Genomic DNA, 12,112 nt, shown 5'->3' with positions numbered 1-12,112 from the left:
TCCTCATGTTGTTCTCTAAGGTGTTCACCACAGCATGGCGTCCTCATGCTGCCCTCTAAGGTGTTCACCACAGCATGGTGTCCTCATGCTGTTCTCTAAGGTGTTCACCACAGCATGGCGTCCTCATGCTGCTCTCTAAGGTGTTCACCACAGCATGGCGTCCTCATGTTGCTCTCTAAGGTGTTCACCACAGCATGGCGTCCTCATGTTGCTCTCTAAGGTGTTCACCACCGCATGGCGTCCTCATGCTGCTCTCTAAGGTGTTCACCACAGCATGGCGTCCTTATGCTGCCCTCTAAGGTGTTCACCACAGCATGGCGTCCTCATGCTGCTCTCTAAGGTGTTCACCACAGCATGGTGTCCTCATGCTGCTCTCTAAGGTGTTCACCACAGCATGGCGTCCTCATGCTGCTCTCTAAGGTGTTCACCACAGCATGGCGTCCTCATGCTGCTCTCTAAGGTGTTCACCACAGCATGGCGTCCTCATGCTGCCCTCTAAGGTGTTCACCACAGCATGGCGTCCTCATGCTGCTCTCTAAGGTGTTCACCACAGCATGGCGTCCTCATGCTGCTCTCTAAGGTGTTCACCACAGCATGGTGTCCTCATGCTGCTCTCTAAGGTGTTCACCACAGCATGGCGTCCTCATGCTGCTCTCTAAGGTGTTCACCACAGCATGGCGTCCTCATGTTGTTCTCTAAGATGTTCACCACAGCATGGCGTCCTCATGCTGCCCTCTAAGGTGTTCACCACAGCATGCTGTCCTCATGCTGCCCTCTAAGGTGTTCACCACAGCATGGCGTCCTCATGCTGCTCTCTAAGGTGTTCACCACAGCATGGCGTCCTCATGTTGTTCTCTAAGGTGTTCACCACAGCATGGCGTCCTCATGCTGCTCTCTAAGGTGTTCACCACAGCATGGCGTCCTCATGCTGCTCTCTAAGGTGTTCACCACAGCATGGCGTCCTCATGCTGCTCTCTAAGGTGTTCACTACAGCATGGCGTCCTCATGCTGCTCTCTAAGGTGTTCACCACAGCATGGCGTCCTTCCTACAGCCAGTAGATACACTGTCTCACTTTTTCTTTTTCAGCTTTTCATTCAATCTTGAGTTAAAAATGTTAAATGGGGCTGATGAGAAGGCTCATCGGTTAAGAACACTGGATGCTCATCCACAGGTCCTGAGTTTAATTCCCAGTAACCTAATGGTGGTTCACAACCATGTATAAAAGGATCAGATGCCCTCTTCTGGCAGGTAGGTGTATAGGCAGACAGAGTACCCCTACATTAAAATATACATATTAAAAAAAAAGTTAAAAAATGATAAATAGAAAATTCCCACATTTTTTAAGTATTAAGTCGTATGTTGTTCTTGGTATGGTGAAGACCCACATCCTGCTCCATCCCAGTGGGAACAGCACTTGCCCCACTGTATGATCCAGTTCACCCTTCTCCTGCTTGTCTCAGTCCCTGTCTTGGTTCAGATCAATTATCAAAATGTTGCAGGGCCTCTCTCAAAATAACTATTAAGTTACTTACTAATAATGACCCCAAGGCACAAGAGTGGTGATGGTGGCCGTACTACAGAGAAGCCACCAGCTACTTCCTTTATGGAGATGGTAAAAGCTCCTGACTTATGCAGCTATTGAAATACCGTACGTAGCATCACAGGAAAAGGGAATCCAAGACAGGCCACGTTCATTCAACTTTTACTACAGCATAATTTTTCTATATTATTATTGCTATTAATCTCATAGAATGCTTAATTTATAAACTAAACTTTCACAGTTTAGTCATGTACTTATAGAAAAAAATTGTATATGTGATTGGCTCTCCTTACCCATAGGTTCCACATGCTGCAATCCTTAAATACTGTTTCTCATGTTGCATGTTGTAGTGACCCCCAACATAAAATTATTTTTGTTGCTTCTTCATAACTACAACTTTGCTACTGTTGTAAATCATAATGTAAGTCTGCTTTCTAGTGGTCTTAGGCGACTCTGAAAGGGTTGTTCAACTCCCAAAGGGTCACAAACCACAGGCTGAGAACCTCTGGATCAGGGTATTAAAAAATAGCTAATGAGTGTAAGTAAGACATGGGAAGCTGTGAGAACTGACTTTTTACAAACTGAAACTGACTCTTCTATCGCAGCTGGAATATTTCCAAACACAGACTAATTTCTTTCAAACAAACTCTAATGTTCTATCTTTGAAACACATGCTATGCCAAACATAGGAAGCTATGTTTCTAGGAAACATAGCTGAGGGCATTCTCCCTGGCAACGTCTGAAAGCAACAGATCAGGTACTCAGCGCACTGCTCCTTACCAATGAACACGCGCAACAGCAACACTGATGCTCACACAGCTTTCCTTCAGAAACTTCAGACTCATGACAAGTAACTTCTTTATAGTCTTTTACTATCTGTACCACTGAGCAGAAGCAACGATAATACTCAAACATTCTCAAAATATGAGCTTTATTCTTCTGAACCCTTTTTTAGAATCCCATACATGAGTACTATATTTACATAATTTTCCCTTTCCCACCTTCAAATTGTCCCATTGTCCCTTATACCCACTCAGGGATTTCTGACCTCTTCTCTGTTGTTATTACACACACACACACACAACCCACTAAGTCATTTAGTGTTACTTATATGTACATGTGTTTAAGACTGACTACTTAGGACCTGACAACCTATCCAGGGCTCACGCCTGGAGCAAACTAACTAGCTATAGTCCTTTATCTCGGGGTGGGTGGGGCCTTGTGGACTTTCCCCTACCCCCATTGGCATGCCCACTGGTGTGGTCATTATCCAGGTCTTGTTTAGACAGTTATATTGTTAATACTTCCTGAGTGTAGCATCCCTAACACATTACAAAGCACAGTCTCACATCAGGCATCCTGCTCATCTAGAACTTACAAACCTTCTTTAAAACGATGTATTTATACATATATGTCTATGCACCATGTGCTTGCAGTTCCCTCACAGGCCAGAAGAGGGTTTTGAACTCATGGAACTGGAATTACAGACAGTTGTGAACCACCACGTGGGTGCTGAGAACAGAACCCAGGTTTTCTGCATTAGCACCAAATACTCCAGCCACTGGTTCTTACAATCTTTATGCTCTCTCTTTCCTGATGTTCCTTGAGCCTTAGTTTTAGGGTCTGTGTCTCAGATGTACCAATTGGAGCTGGGTACTTTTGCAGCTTTAAATAGTGGGAAAGACCACACAGAAGGAAAAAGAGAAAATAATCGACATAGGCAGATGGGTAGCTTGGTGGCTGAACCATCTCACCTGGTAAGAGCACGCCCACCCAAGCCGGATGACCTGAGTTCACTTGCTAGAATGATGGTGGAGTGAAATAAGAAGACTCCCACAGCTGTCCTCTGATCCCCACACAGGTGCTGTAGCACATGATTGCCCCTGACAATAAGTTAATATAAATTTTAATTGTAAAGACATTGGTACTTTGAATACAGTGAAACACATTTATAATCTTCAGATTCCTGAACGAGAAGAGACAGAATTACCTGAGAGCTCACAGGCCAGCTAGCCTGGAGGGCTCAGCGGCAGGAACAAGAGAGACCCTGCTTCAGCCAGACAGAAGGCAAGGCCAGCTCCTTAAAGGTGTAGGCACTTCTGTCAAGGAACTGATCACTCCTGATCACTACTTTTTAAGAAGTATTTATTATTTATTTCCTTACTTACTTATTTTAAGAAAACAAGGTAGAGCGAACCTGAGGAGGAATAGCGGAGTTGTCCTCTGGCCACAACACATACATGCATGAACCACAACACATACACGCATGAACCACACACATACATGGATGAACACACACACACATATCCGGTTTCAATCTAGATTTTACCAGGTCCTGTCTATGACTTTGAGCAATCCAGTTGCTCTGAGCCCCTTTTATTTCTACATCTGTAAGTGGAACTGTGTGAACATCTGTGTTGTTCACATTGCCTTCCCAGAACAGCCTCTCTGTTCTGTTAAGAGTGGGAACTGGTGCTTTCTGTGGTGGCTGCCAAGCACAAAGGGGCTTGGAGAGAGTAGGTCCCAGTAACCCTCTTTTACACAGAAGAAGTTATACAACAATGTCAGCTAAAACACCAGCTACACATTTGTCGCTGGTAACCCACCTCTAAGGGCAGAACTCTTATTCTAGGTCTATACTCCCTAGCACGAATTAAAGCAATCCTTACAAAAGCATAGATCAGGGAGAAAGACAATCCAGGTTCTAGTTTTTCAAGTCAGCTCTACCCACAGCTTCTGGCAGTTTGGCTACATAGACCAAGGAACTCCCACTTGACACCTACCAACACTCTCCCTCCCTCCCTCCTCTCCTGCTGCCTCTCTCCTCTCTTGGAGCTTCTGGGACTCTTAGGAGCTCTGACTGAAGAGCACAATTCCTCTCTTCTGGGGATACCATGGTAATAACAGTCAGCTGCACTGACTGTAAAGCACCAATGATGCCTAGACACAGTAATTTTCAAGAAATTAAACATATTATCATGCATGAGTTCCTCAAGAGCTCCAAAATCTTCAAGGTTAAAGACTCTCAATCAAGATTTGTAGCTTTGTAAACATCACATAGACCTTCTGTATTAGTCAGGGTTCTCTGGGGTCACAGAGCTTATGGGATGTCTCTCTATATTCAGGGAATTTATTGTGATGACTTATAGACTGTAGTCCAACTCCCCAACAATGGTCAGCTATGAACGGGAAGTCCAAGAATCCAGTGCTCAGTCCCACCAGGCTAGTTGCTCCAGCTGGTCTTCTGTAGAAGTAGGTTCCAACAGATGTGCTGGCAAGTACACAGAGGCAGGCAAAGAAGAGCGAATCTTCCTTCTTCCAATGTCCTTGTGTAGGCTTCCAGCAGAAGGTGTGGCCCAGATTAAAGGTGTGTACCACCAAGCCTGGATCTGCTGGGTCTTGTTTTGTCCCAGGCTGACCCTGAACTCAGAGATCTCCTTGCCTTAGTCTCCTGGGATTAAAGGTGTATACTACCTTGCTTGGGCCTAGACTTTTCATAGCCACTATGCCTCAAGATCTCCATGCCAAGATTCAGGTCAGAAACTTGTGTCTCCCAGTCTCAAGATCTGGACCACAGGTGAACCCTCCAATTTTGGATTGTAGTTCATTCCAGATAAAGTCAAGTTGACAATATACATTGCCATTATACCTTCTGACAAATGAGCCATTTAGTCATGAGCTGAATAAAACACCTCAAGACCTTAAACTGCTACAATGGGGGCTGGAGAGATGGCTCAGTGGTTAAGAGCACGGACTGCTCTTCTGAAGGTCCTGAGTTCAAATCTCAGCAATCACATGGTGGCTCACAACCATCTGTAATGAGATCTGACGCCCTCTTCTGGTACATCTGAAGACAGCTACAGTGTAGTTAGACATAATAAATAAATAAATAAATAAATCTTTTTTTTTTTAATTGTTACAATGGGGATTCTCACTTTAACCTATTCTGCCATCATGCTGGGCCCCATCCCTCTCCAACACTACTCTCTATTTCTGTTAATGAAGCCAGCCATTTCCTAGCCTTCATTTCCTTTGTCACTTCCTCTTGTTATACAGTGTGTATATGTGTGCATGTGTGTGCATATGTGTTAGCAAATATTCTCACTGAAGTCACTGTAGCAGATAAAAAAGTTACCTTGTTGGGCCTACTGGACAAGCAGTTTAGTCTACTTAGTAAGCCCAGGCCACTGCGACCATCTCATAAAAACAATGGGCTCAGGTAGCCCCTGAGGAAACATCTGAGGTCTCTCTGTGGCCTCCACATATGTACACGTATTCATGAGCAATCATAAACACAAACACGCATGTAAGACCGAGGGTCCCTGCCCCTACTTGGTCTCAACTGGTAAATAAAGTTGCTGGTAGCCAATGGCTGAGCAAGGAGACAGAGGCAGGACTTTAGGATTCACAGGCAAGGGGAAAGAGAGAGAGAGAGAGAAAAGGAGTTAGAACCGCCATGGCAGGAAAGGAGAAAGCCCAGTCCTGAGAAATGCAGGACAGAGACACTGCCAACATGAAAGAGTCAGGGATCATGGCCCAGGAGGGCTGCAGGCCTGGCTCCGGGATGGCTAGGATGGAGTATAGGTCTTAGTTAAGTAATAATTCAAGAATATGGGAGGGGAGAGTGTGCTAGCCGCATGGAGGTTTGAAGCCATTGAGCTGATTAAAGCATATCAAAATATAAGGCTGTGTGTGTGAGTGTGTGTGTGTGTGTGTGTGTGTGTGTCATTTGGAAACCCAGAACATTGGGGGCAGGGAGGGAGCAAGGAATGTGCAGCACCACAGGGGGGATGGGAGGGTGATCTGAGAGATTAATCGCTTACATGTATGTAAACCAACGATAAACCACTTAACTCTCCACAACTGATCAGATCGTGCACATGCCTCATGAACACCATGCCAGCACAAAGGCTGTCAATGAACTAACTTACTACTTCTTCTCAAGGAGGATTCTTACATGACCAGTGTTCTAACAGCTCATAAGAGGATGCCTCCCCTACAACAGCACTCACAGACATTATGATGGAGAGCCACGTCTTAGGCTTTCCTAGAGAGAAATCAGATTACTCTAATAGCAAACTTGTTTCAGAAGCATGCTTGCCACATGTGCTGCTAAACTAATAAAATTCCAGACTTAAAGGAAAGGTCAGCGTCTTGATAATTCTCAAGGTAATTTTCTCTTAAAGTTATTCCTAAAAATTAACAGCCAGGGACCATTTTTGAAGAGAGAGAAATGTATCATAAACAGCAGTGACAAACAGCACTGTCACAGTGGTCCACTGAGGCTCTGGGCTGTGGCCTACACCGGACTAGGTTCTGACTGTAGCTATCACCCATACCCATCCGAGTTCCAAGAGTCTACAGTGAGTCAATGCTTTCTTCTAAGAGTCCTCAGAGGATGCTCAGAGACCCCTTGCTTAAGGAATGTTTTCCTAAGCACTGTTTGGTTCGTCCCTTCTTCTAATAGTTAACTTACCACAGTAAAAACTAAATTTACCATAGTGTATTAAATACCATGAAATCCTGGTAAGGGAACGATGTTAAGTTAGCCTTGCTTCTGCCCGTCTTGTTTGTTTGTTTGTTTTGTTTTGAGATAAGGTTTCTCTGTGTAGCCCTGGCTGTCCTAAAACTCACTACCCAGTACACCAGGCTGACCTTGAACTCAGAGCTCCACCTGCCTCTGCCTTCTGGGTGCTGGGATTAAAGATGTGTGCCACCAGCACCCAGCAAGTCTGCCCATCTTAATCCAAGTATTTTTTTTTCTTCTGCTTCTTTGTTTTGTAATCGTGTGAGGGAAAAGACCACATTTCTATTCGTTTTCTATTAACTTTCTCTAGAGAATGATCTCATTTTTAGCAGCCCACCAACAGCTATAGGATAAAACTCCAGGTGCTGAGCCTGTAATTTCAGACACACAGGTATGCACTGCTTTCTCCTCTAAGCAACTCCATGAGTTCTGCTCACACTTAGTCCTTCAGGAGAGGCTTCCCTCTTCAGATATGGTGGGGTACACGCCTGTCACCCCAGTCTGCAGAGACAGGATTGCTATGAGTTCCAGGCTGGCCGGACTGATGAAAACAGCTTCCATTCTCCCTCTATGGTGCCCCTTCCCATTCCTTTCTTCTATATTTATCTAAGTTCCTTCCTTCCTTCCTTCCTTCCTTCCTTCCTTCCTTCCTTGTGTCCACTGTCCAACTGTAACTTGGGCATTACCTTCCTTCCTGGATCATCATCTAAATCTTGTAGGCTGTGTGCTCTTGCTCTCACTTGCTCTTTTGCTCTCTTGTGTTCTCTTCATCGCTCCTCTCCTCCATTATCAAGCCCAGACTGGCTTCAATCTCATTAGGAGCCCAGGCTGGCCTTGAACTCATGATCCTCCAAACCTAGGCTCCCAAAAGCTAGGATTATAGGCAGGCTTGGGGATATCATGTGCTTAAGGCATGTTTTTCTCAACACTGTCTTGGTACTTTCCTTCTTTTGAGTCACCAGTTAACTTGGCAAATGAAAGTGTCTTTTTTTCTCTAACTATGCAAGAAAAGGGGAGCCATTCTTTTAGCTCTCTGGGTTTAATGACTTGAATAATACATAGATGATCAATAAATATTTGATGATTAACACAGAACTAGAAGACAGGAATAACACCTATCTGTGTAGCCTATGACTGTCACATTACAAGGCTATGATCTGACTCAGAGTATACTGCACCACAGTAAGACACATTATGACTGAGTTCCACTTCCACAGACTCAGATGGGCTCAGATGGACCCTTGTCCCAATACTACACTCTGAGGTTCTGAGTTCTGCTTTTAAAGCCATTCCCAGTACAATCTCTCTAGTCACATGAGATGTGAGCCCTCAGCTATTCCAGAGGCCGCAAATACCTTTCCTGCCATAATAGTTATGAACTCTTATCCCTCTGGAACCATAAGCCCAAATAAGCCCTTCCTTCTCTCAAGCTGCTTTTGGTCCTGGGGCTTTTTCAGAGCAACAGAAAATAACGAAGACACTGTTGTAGGCCAAAGAGCTTCTTCCCACCTGAATCCAAGAGATTTTTATTTTTTATTTTTTTGAGATTTTTATTTTTAATCTAAGAATGTTCTTTCAGCTTTTGTATAACATGACACAAACTACATGATCTCCTGAGGTTTTCTGGTTTTCCACATTTACTCAGCCTATTCATGAAAACAACAGGGATATATCATGTACCTCTGTAGTCTAAAGGTATCAATTATCTACGAAAGAGAAAGAAGAAAAAGTATGAGTCCCATCGCTGGGGTATTCCATTCCACCAAGTTTCCTGTGAGTGCAGAACAGGAAATGGATACCTGCTGTCCTTTTGGCCAGTCCCAGTTCATGCATGACCCATGTAAAGGCAACTGACCTCACCTGTGCTAACAAACAGCACTCTGCTCCACGTGGGTCAAAAGCCACCTGCACTGGGATTCTTTGTTTGTTTGAGATAAGGTTTCTCTGTATCTCTGGAACTCAAGGAATTCAGTCTGTAGACCAGGCTGGCCTCGAACTCACAGAAATCTGTCTGCCTCTGCCTCTGCCTCAGCCTCTGCTTCCCAAGTGCTGGGAATAAAGGCAAATGCCACCACCATCTGGCCTACACTGGGATTCTTAAGAGCACAAGTCCATCTTCCTGGAATGCCTCAAAGGTACTGTTTGGCAAGCCTCCACCCGTGTGACTTTGGTGGTGCCCCAGCCATGTGCCCATGAGCCTAGCCAAAAAAGTATGCACTGAACATCTGTCTCCAATCTGGCCTGAATCAAGGTCCTTCCCGGAACTTGTAAATACTGAATGAAGGCAAGAGTTTTCTCTCACCTCTAGGGTACGCCAGCTTAAAGGAGCTGCCAGGAACTTGTTTTTCACACTAAGTAACGGAACAGAATGAGATGCAATCAGAGAGACAGAGATGGGACCAAGATGCTGGAGGCCCTTTGTAAGATGGAGAAAGGAACCCAGAATCATTTATTTATGTAATGATACCCAATCCCTTCCCAGGTGTGTAAACCAATAAATCTCTTTCGTTTTAAGTGCATTTGAACTGATTTCCTGACACTTGTTAACAGACAAAGGCCTAACTTTAAAACATGTAATTGTTACCAATGTTATCAATGTAAGTCTAAGACAGAAGTCCAAGAGAAACCTATGGTTGCTGACTTGATCACAAGATGTACTTAGGATGGCCATCTATATACAGTAAGGAAGCCCAAATGGTAACTCATGAATGACCTCATGAATATACTGGGAAAAGGAGGTCAAGAAAAGATATCATCTAATGTCTATGAAACCTAATAAACAAAAGTTTAACATATCTCATTTAAGTCCAAAAGGCCACACTGTCCGGCTGGCAGTGGAATACGCCTTTAATCCTAGCACTCAGGAGGCAAAAACAAGTAGATCTCTGGGAATTCAAGGACAGCCTAGTGTAATGGACAATCAAGGCTACACAAAGAAACCTTGTCTCGAGGAGGGGAAAAAAGGCCTCACTGAATTGAGAAGACAGTTTAGTCAGCACACTGTCAGCCCTGCAAGCACAAAAACCTAAGTAGAGTGATTTGATGGCATCTGTCATTAAGTCCCCAGAACACACAAAAAAAGTCAGGCCAATTGTGGCCCACTTTTGTAATCCCAGCACTAGGGAGGTGGAGACAAGCAGACCCCTGGCCCTAGGGACAAAAAGAAGAGGACTTCACAAAGGTGTGCTCTTACGGCCACATGTGCGCCTCTCAAGGCTTAGTCAGTAAAGTGTTTGAGGCAAAATATGAGAACCTGAGTTTGATACCCCAAAGCCTACACTAACAAAGCTGAGCATGGTGGTAAGAGCCTGTAAACCTGGAACGGAAGGAGAGATGGAGACATGGTCCCGAAGGCTTACTAGCTCATCTAGCTGAATCAGCAGGCTGTGCCTTGAGCAACAGGTCCTGTCTCAAAACAGAGGGGCGGGAGAGATGGCTCAGTGATTAAGAAGGTATACTGCTCTTACATAGGGCCAGAGTTTGGTTCCCAGCACCAACACAGGCAGCTCACAACAGCTCGGAACTCCAGCTCTAGGGCCTTACTTCTCCTATCCCAATGGCTAAAATGTTTATGGACTAGTGGGGATAACACTAAGAGTCACTAAGAAACCCCCAAATTCTGGAAGACAGAATGCACTCAACGACTGCCAACAGTCCAATTACAAAAGAAACATATAAAGGGAAAAAAATCAGCACCTTATTCTGTTAGAGGTCTGTAAAGAATTTTCTCACATAACTCAGTCACTTCACGCATACAAGGCTCAACAGTTCAAACAAAACTGCTCCATTTATCTTTATTGTGTATTCTACAGACCAGGTCAGCTAATGCTATTGGAGTCAATACTTTTCTGCTTAGATGTCAACGTGAGTAAACCCATGACTTAAACACATGTGGGTTCCCCCATCCTCAATCTATATTGGAAGCACTTCAAACACAGAAGTGTAACATAAACCCACACACAACGATGTGCAATTTTCTCCCAAACAGAGACACCTGGAACAGAGTTAGCGGCACTAGCCAACATCTGTGCTTACGTTACTTGGGCTTTTTTGGGGGGTAGGGGGTGGGGTGTCCAGTAGAGTGGGCAGTACAGTCACAAGCATTCTGGCAAGTCGAGCCCCGCCTACTTATGAGAAGGCTCCAGCAGCTACTCCGGATAAGCCAGTACAATCCTTCCATTGAAACATGTCCACTTAGTACACCCAAACTCTGGATTGCCGCGTGCCTCTGTCCCCCGAGTGCCACACCTGGACAACAAGCCAAGGCACAGGGGTGCCCCCCACCTTGCGGCCCTCGGATTGGGGCACACCTGGCAGGAGGCGAGGAGGAAGCGGCAGCACAGGCTGCACGTCAGTCGGACCCGGTGAGAGCCTCCACGCCGTGCGGCGGGCGTGGGAGGGACAGCACCCACCTCCCGGCCGCAGTCGGGGCGTGAGCGTGCCAGTCCGGTATCCCCGCAGGCGGCCGGACCCGGGTGGAAACTGCTAACCTAGTGCGAAGTCAGACTCCTGAGCCAGCCCGCGGTGGCCGCAGGGTCTGCGGGAGCCACTGGGGCGCAGCTCCGTCTGCGCACCCCTGCCGCGCCGGCCCGCACCCGCCGCCCCGCCCCACCCGTTCGGAATACGCGTTACCTGAGCCGGCGTCTGCCTTGACGGGACCCCAGCCCACGTGACCCCGCGGAGGCCAGCCCACGCACGCGCAGTCTCCGCAGCTGGCGGGCGCGCTTCCGCTCTCTTCCCCAGAGACGCCCCGCGCTGGGCGGAGCGAGCCTCTGCGCCACGCCCTCCTTAAAGGGAGACTCTGTCCGGCCTCCAGGGACGCTCAACGAGCCCTGGCATCTGAGCCGGAGGAGTCTAGCAAATAGAGGTCCTCAGATTAAAAGGAACGTCCCTTTCAACCAGCTCACCTGACCTTCCATAAACTGACCCCAAAATGAGGTGTCAAGGATCGCGCCAGCCATCAGGCGCACAGGAGCCTGAGGCAGAAGGAGCATAGTGAGTTCAAACTAGTCTGGGATACCGAGACAGACCTGTCTCAGATTCG

At 46.1% G+C, this 12,112-nt stretch overlaps 1 protein-coding gene across 5 annotated transcripts in view; it reads right to left on the bottom strand.

Moving 5' to 3' along the window:
• Positions 1-11,800, bottom strand: part of Vps8 (VPS8 subunit of CORVET complex) — a 211,724-nt gene extending 199,924 nt beyond the window's left edge. For 2 of the 5 annotated variants that reach the window (XM_085832522.1, XM_085832525.1), the window contains exon 1: positions 11,701-11,800. The gene's annotated coding sequence lies outside the window, so the exon portion shown is untranslated. Of the gene's footprint in view, positions 1-11,480; positions 11,501-11,700 lie in introns of those variants that run through there. The other 3 variants (XM_021184755.3, XM_085832524.1, XM_085832523.1) reach the window with 2 other exon arrangements.
• Between the last annotated feature and the right edge of the window lie 312 nt (positions 11,801-12,112).

Source organism: Mus caroli, unplaced genomic scaffold (genome assembly GCF_978045245.1).
Source record: "Mus caroli unplaced genomic scaffold, Mus_caroli_1 scaffold_17, whole genome shotgun sequence".
NCBI classification, from domain to species: Eukaryota; Metazoa; Chordata; class Mammalia; order Rodentia; family Muridae; genus Mus; species Mus caroli.
This window is presented reverse-complemented; position numbering and strand designations above follow the sequence as displayed.